This window comes from Bubalus bubalis, chromosome X, assembly GCF_019923935.1.
Source record: "Bubalus bubalis isolate 160015118507 breed Murrah chromosome X, NDDB_SH_1, whole genome shotgun sequence".
NCBI classification, from domain to species: domain Eukaryota; kingdom Metazoa; phylum Chordata; class Mammalia; order Artiodactyla; family Bovidae; genus Bubalus; species Bubalus bubalis.
The window spans coordinates 22,013,533-22,021,404 of NC_059181.1; the positions used below are offsets into that span (position 1 = coordinate 22,013,533).

General features: G+C 41.6%; 1 long non-coding RNA gene across 1 annotated transcript in view; it reads right to left on the reverse strand.

Moving 5' to 3' along the window:
* LOC123332045 overlaps positions 1–6,968 on the reverse strand; it is a 44,961-nt gene extending 37,993 nt beyond the window's left edge. The window contains exon 1 of the long non-coding RNA XR_006548892.2: positions 6,779–6,968. This is a non-coding gene — a long non-coding RNA (uncharacterized LOC123332045). The remainder of the gene's footprint in view (positions 1–6,778) is intronic.
* Positions 6,969–7,872: the final 904 nt, after the last annotated feature.

Below are 7,872 nucleotides of genomic sequence, written 5' to 3' on the forward strand. Positions count from 1 at the left end.
AAAGGGATTCAAGATGTGAGCAACAAATCAAGCAAACATCTGGTGGTTGGGTTGTCTACTGATGCTTTCACCTAGCCCCCCGGATGTTAAAAGGGGAGACTCCTAAGGTTGGGCATAAAGAAGCCTCTTTATTTTCCACAATCAAAATTGCCTTTATCCAGAAAGACATCTAAGCCATGAGGCCTTCAGAGTAAGGGATAAATCCAGTCTAGGCTGACAGCAGGGTCACCTCAGCCATTTCTTCCTTTACCTTACAGAAGATAGGTAGGGGAAAAGGAAAGGTGACAATCTTGATTGATGGGATGCCACTAAACATGAGAGGATAATCACACTACAGAAAATGATGTAGTGGAAGCAGCCTACTGCTCTGTTACTCCAACTTGGTCCACAGGCCAACATTAGTATTACCCGGGAACTTGCTGGAAATGCAAATTTTCAGACCCTACCCCAGATCCACACAGAGGATGGGGTCTTGGAGTTAAGTTCAAAGAGCCCTTCACACGATACTTATGCATAACCTGAAGAATTAGAAGCACTAACCAAACATCTCAATAGCAGGCACATTAAAATACATAGGACTTCAGGACACTTGGAAGACCCCCATCTGGTCCCTGGGTGACATTTGGTCTTCTTCTATCTGTACAGGGTTCTGGCACCCACACAAGCCAGGCAAGTTCACTGGCAAAATAGATCCCATACAGGAAGACCCTGCTCATGAAAAAGGATGTTATATATCTAAGAATTGTTTAAAAAAAAAAACAAAACTCAACACTTCAGTCTCCTTTCAAACTGAAACCTTCACCTGGAGGATCTCAGCTTAAAAAAGACATTAATAGTCCCTTTCAGCCCAGTTGCTACCAAAATCTTGAGATTCTGTAACAGGTCCTTCTAAGGTTTAAGATCACAGATAAGGCTCAACTTTGACTCAGCCTTAGTCTATCTCCCTCATCACCATGGTTCAAGCTCATTGATTGCCTGAAGACCCGAGTTTAGATGGTAAGGCTGCACTTGGATTTTTATGTAAGTCTATAAGTAGCCATATTTTTTCCTTTTTTAAATTTATTTATTTTAATTAGAGGCTAATTACTTTACAATATTGTATTGGTAGCCATATTTTAAAAGGCTACATACAATCATGAAAATACTAATTAACGGAGAACTCCTGGTAAAGTCCCTATTATTATATAAGGGACACCTAAAGAATGCCATTATCTGCAGGGATATCTAATTTTAATTCTTCTATTTACAAGAAATTGAGGCCCACAGAAATATGCCTACTTGCCATAAGACAGACCTCAACAGCAGCCTAAGTGTAGAATCTAGCCTTGCTGACCACCAGTGGCCCCACACATCTCAGTGATTTTTTTTAGTGCAGACAATTGTATAACAATTATAATAACGTTCTACAGTAAATTTAATTGTCAACACCTGTGATCAGGAAGATTATCACCTTTCCTGATAGTTCAGTTGGTAAAGAATCCACCTGCAATGCAGGAGACCCTGGTTTAATTCCTGGGTCGGGAAGATCCTCTTGAGAAGGGATAGGCTACCCACTCCAGTATACTTGGGCTTCCCTTGTGGCTCAGCTGGTAAAGAATCTGCCTGCAATGTGGGAGACCTGGGTTCAATCCCTGGGTTGGGAAGATCCCCTGGAGAAGGGAAAGGTTACCCACTCCAGTATTCTGGCCTGAAGAATTCCATGGACTGTATAGTCCATGGGGTTGTCAAGAGTCAGACACGACTGAGCAACTTTCACTTCCACTTTCTTATTTCACATCCTAAAAGTTGATGCTGTGAAAGTGCTTCACTCAATATCCCAGCAAATTTAGAAAACTCAGCAGTGGCCACAGGACTAGAAAAGGTCAGTTTTCATTTCAATCCCAAAGGAAGGCAGTGCCAAAGAAAATTCAAACTACCACACAATTGCACTCATTTCACATGCTAGCAAAGTAATGCTCAAAATTCTCCAAGCTACGCTTCAACAGTATGTGAACTGAGAACTTCCAGATGTTCAGGCTGGATTTAGAAATGGCAGAGGAACCAGAGATCAAATTGCCAACATCTGTTGGATCATAGAAAAAGCAAGAGAATTCCAGAAAAACATCTGCTTAATTGACTACACTAAAGCCTTTGACTGTGTGGATCACAACAAACTGTGGAAAATTATTAGAGCGATGGGAATACCAGACCACCCTACCTGCCTCCTGAGAAACCTGTACACAGGTCAAGAAGCAACAGTTAGGACCAAACATGGAACAACAGGCTGGTTCCAAATTGGGAAAGGAGTACATCAAGGCTGTATATTGTCACCCTGCCTATTTAACTTATATGCAGAGTACATCATGCAAAATACCAGGCTAGATGAAGCACAAGCTGGAATCAAGATTGTTGGGAGAAATATTAATAACTTCAGATATGCAGATGACACTACCCTTATGGCAGAAAGCAAAGAGGAACTAAAGAGCCTCTTGATGAAGGTGAAAGAGGAGAGTGAAAAAGCTGGCTTAAAACTCAACATTTAGAAAACTAAGTTCATGGCATCTGGTCCCATCACTTGATGGCAAATAGATGGGGAAACAATGGAAACAGTGAGAGACTATTTTCTTGGGCTCCAAAATCACTGCAGAAGGTAACTGCAGCCATGAAATTAAAAGATGCTTGCTCTTTGGAAGAAAGGTTATGACAAACCTAGACTGCTTATTAAAAAGCAAAGACATTACTTTGCCAACAAAGATCCATATAGTCAATGCTATGGTTTTTCCATAGTCACATATGGATGTGAGATTTGGACCATAACAAAGACTGAGTGTCAAAGAATTGATGCTTTTGAATTGTGGTGTTGGAGAAGACTCTTGAGAGTCCCTTGGACTGCAAGGAGATCACACCAGTCAATCCTAAAGGAAATAAGCCCTGAATATTCATTGGAAGGACGGAAGCTGAAGCTCCAACCCTGTGGCCACCTAATGCAAAGAGTCAACTCATCAGAAAAGACCCTGTTGCTGAGAAAGATGGAAGGTAGGAGGAGAAGGGGACAACAGAGGACGAGATGCTTGGATGGCATCACCAACTCAATGGACATGAGTTTGAGCGAGCTCTGGGAGATGGTGAAGGGCGGGGAAGCCTGGCGTGCTGCAGTCTATAGAGTCTCAAAGAGTCAGACATGACTGAGCAACAACAGCACCTGTGATTTGAGCGTGCATGCTCCATCCTGCCCAGATACTGGCCAACCAAGAAATATAATACATTAAATACCCAACCCTCCAACCAATCAGGTCTAAATTAGCCTTGTTGCTCTTACCACGGGAATTCAAAGAACCTAAATAGCTCTGAGGTCTATATTCCTCTAATTTTAATAAGCATAATAGCAACTACCATTTGATTAAGCATCTCTTATTTGAAACCTTCTATACCAGCAGTTCCCAACCTTTTTGGCACCACGGACCAGTTTCATGGAAGACAATTTTTCCACAAACCTGGGTGGGGGATGGTTGGGATAGATTCAAGTGCATTACATTTATTGTCCATTTTATTTCTATTATTATTACATTAGCTCCACCTCAGATCTTCAGGCATTAGATCCCAGAGGTGGAGGACCCATGCTCCCTAAGACCCTTTACATGCAGTTTCATTTGATGAGGAAGACCATCTGAGGTTTAGTTAATTAAGTCACATGGTGAGAAGAGACAGGCCTGTGATCCTAACTCGGACTGGATTTTAGAGCCCATGCTCCTTCTACTGCACTGCTTATGAATAAAGGCCTTTCCACCTGGGTCTCCAGGTTGATGTTCAACTTTCCTCCCTTTGGGGCTGGGGCCCTCATCTTGAACTGAGGCAGTCGTAACTGAGGCCCTGACATCAGGTGTGTCTTAACAGCCCTCCCCCTGCAATGGTTGTACCTGACTTCTGTTCTTTGAGTCACTGGCTGGAGTCCGGCTCCTAGAAGGAAGGGCATCTGGCAATAAGGCCAGTCACTTGTCACTGTGCAGACCACAACTGCTGGCCCCACTCACTACACAAGCTCTGAGGCAGAGTGAGTTCACCTAGCCTGATCCCCTTTCAACACTTTGCCAGTGGTTACCTACTATGGGCTAGCATTACATTAAGTACCTGAAATGTAGCATTATGATACTCATTCGCCCTGGACTTGTAGCCTGCCTCTAATCCAAGCCCACATAAGATCCTGGACAGAAAATCATGCTGAAAAAGAAAGAACAGATTTGTATTACCAGAAGAGAGGGGGTTGGGGAGAGGCGAGATTGGACGAAGGTGATCAAAAGGTACCAACTCCCAGTTATAAGATAACTAAGTACTAAGGATGCAGTGGACAACATGATAAATACAATTAACAACTCTCATATGACATACAACCGTGTTAAGACAGTAAATCCTAAGTGTTCTCATCACAAGGAAAAATTCATTCTATTTCTTTAAGTTTGTATCTATACACAATAATGGCTGTTCATTAAACTTACTGTGGTAAGCATTTCATGACATAGGTAGGTCAAATTCTGCTGTTCAGCTTAAACTTGTATAGTGCTGTATGTCAATTATATTTCAATACAACTGGAAAAAACATTCAAGCAGTATTCCTTTGGTAGACTCACATAATTGGAAATATTTTGCCAAAGAGGCAGCCCAAGAAATAACAAATCTCATACACAGTAAGTTCCTGGGTTCCTACAGCATCATGGGTTGTTCATCATTGTTCATACTGTCAGAGGGAAACAACCAGCATAGGTTTGTAGTTATTACATCAGTAGTGGTAAGAAGCTGAAAACTAGTGAAATGCTAAGATTGTGAGTCATGTTTAGTCAAGTGGTAGCATTTCATCCTATAGGAGCTGTACCATAGATCATTTCTTTCCTATATGCATAGGTAATCACCTGTGGCTCTTGTTAAAAATGTGAATTTTATCCCACTCCTGAGCATATATCCAGAAAATATGAACATTATAATTCCAAAAGACACATGCACCCCAATGTTCATAGCAGAACTATTTACAATCACCATGATGTGTAAGCAACCTAAATGCTCATCAACAAACAACAGGTTTAAGAGGGGAATATCACTCAGCCATAAAGAAAGAATGCCATTTGCAGGTCCATGGATGAACCTGGAGCTTATCATACTAAGTGAAGTAAGCCAGACAGAGAAAGACAAAAACTATATGATGCCACTCATTTGTACAATATAAAAAGTACAAATTAACCTATAAACAGAACAGAAACAGACTCACAGAGAAAACAAACTTATGGTTATCAAAGAGGAAAGTGGGGGAGAGGGAGGGAATAATTAAGGATAGGCAATTAACAGATACAAGCTATTATATACAGGTGGCTTGTCAAGGTTTCCTGGTTAGGGAAGCTTGTGTCGATGTTCTGGTGGATGGAGCTGTATTTCTTCTCTCTGGAGTGTAATGAAATGTCCAGTAATGAGTTATGCGATGTCTATGGTTTTGGGGTGACTTTGGGCAGCCTGTATCTTGAAGCTCAGGGCTGTGTTCCTTTGTTGCTGGAGAATTTGCTTGGTATGTCTTTCCCTGGAACTTGTTGGCCCTTGTGTGGTGCTTGGTTTCAGTGTCGGTATGGAGGCGTTTGATGAGCTCCTGTTAATTAATGTTCCTTGGAGTCAGGAGTTCCCTGGAGTCAGGGTTTGGACTTAAGCCTCCTACTTCCAGTTATCGGTCTTATTTTTACAGTAGTTTCAAAACTTCTCCTTCTATACAGCACCATTGATAAAACATCTACGTTAAAGATGAAAAGTTTCTCTACTGTGAGGGTCACTCAGAGAGGTTCACAGCGTTACCTCCTTTCGAAGAGTTGGGCTGCTTTTCTGGGTGCCTGATGTCCTCTGCCGGCATTCAGAAGTTGTTTTGTGGAATTTACTCGACGTTTAAATGCTCTTTTGATGAATTTGTGGGGGAGAAAGTGTTCTCCCCATCCTACTCCTCCGCCATCTTGGCTCCTCCCCCCCAAGCTATTATATATAAGATAGATTAGCAATAAAGATTTAGTGCATAGCATCGAGAATTATATTCAATATCTTATAATAACCTATAATAGAAAACAATATGAAAAAGAATATATGTAAAATTGAATCACTTTGCCTTACACCTGAAGCACAATATGGTAAATCAACTATATTTCAATAAAAAACTAAAATGTGGATTTTAATGTGCTAAGTCTGAGGTGGCACATTTCTAACCAGTTCCCCTAATGTGCTAATACAGCTGTCCCTCAGACTGTGCTTTGAAAAGCAAGCTCATAGACCTCACTGACACAAGTTTAAAAGGGACAGAAAATATTTTACTTTAAGTTATGTGTGTAGATGCACTAGAACCTTACAGTCAAGTTGCATGGTCTTACCATAAAAGTAATTGTTTATATAGGGGAAAAAAACAAGCCAGCATTGAGTCTCAGGGTGTAAGGGAGGAGGTGGTTGCGGTGTCTGGAAACACAGAGAGAAATCAAAAGGGGGAAAGAAGAAACAACAATCATAAATTAAGCAACCAGGTGGTACTCGTAAGTAAATATTCAATGTTTAAGAAAGCAAACAAGGAGGTACTCATGGAAGTCTGGCCGAGCCAACACTGAGGAACAGTGGATAAGAACCAGGCTTGACATCCCAGCTCATGGGCACAGAGGAGGCAAACCCCAAAGTCTTAACAAACAATAAGAAGAAATCAGCACAGGTAAACCAACAACACCAGTATAAGCACAGAATCAAGAATCGAGACCTAGGCAGCAGAGAGATGCCCATAAGGGGGAAAGAAACTTACCTTCTCCCCTTCAGCTTCCAAAAGAAAGTGAGCCAGGGAAGCCCAAGTCCCCTAGTCCCACAGGAAGCAGTGTGTGCAGTGAAGAGCCCAGGAAGAGACAAAGCACGGGAGCCAGAGCGCCGAGCAAAGGCCCAAGTCTAGGCCCCTCCTTGACCCCGGTCTGAAGACCCATGGCTCTGAGCCTATGAAAGGCCTTATATGCCTTCTGGAGCAGGGCTGGCTCAACATGAGTTAAGTGGATACAGCTATGAAAACTGCCGACCAGCACTGGGCATGCTAGCAGAGCAGTGAATCTCAGTGTGATCAGTATCACCTGGGAGCCTGTTAGGACACGAATCAGCCCCACTCCAAACCTACCCAACAGGAAGCTCTGTGCTTGGAGCCCAGCAGCCTGTGTTTTAAGAAGTCCTCTAGGTGATTTTGCTTCAAGTTTAGGAAGCAGAATAGAAGATCTATGGGAAGCCCAAGTGGAACAACAAGGCCAGGTCACAGAGGAAAGTCATTATAAGCAGCCCTAATGATGGTGCTATTATAAAGCTGAAGACTAAACCCAATTTACAGTGGGGAGAAAACCCAGTAGAGAGAACATGACAGAATAATTAAGAAAACCTGCTCAGAGATCAACAAAGTTGAGCAATGAATTTCAATGGTAGTTTTACCAATGTTGAAGAATCATCTAGCCATGTGTATGATACTCATATTTTAATTGTGGTGAGAGAAACTGGGAATGTCAAGACAGGTCAACATGTAATATGTGTTTGAAAATCTGCTCTTGCTATATTTTCAAGAGACTCTCCTAAATGAAGTGCTATTTGGTGCCAATGACTGTGGAGGTATCTTCTGAGAGGGCAAGAAACAGACTTGAGAAAAACCAACATGGTGATATTGTGATTTATTAAACAAAACAAAAAGAGAAAGAATTTTGTTTTAAATATGAACATAGGTATAAGACAAAAAAAACATGTGGAGGTTTTTTATTATAGTGATTGATTCAGAAAATATGTGTTGAACATCTACTCTGTTCAAACACTAAGAATGCAAGGCTGAATAAAACTTAATCTCTTTCAAAATACTTGCAGTATGGGGACCCCCCT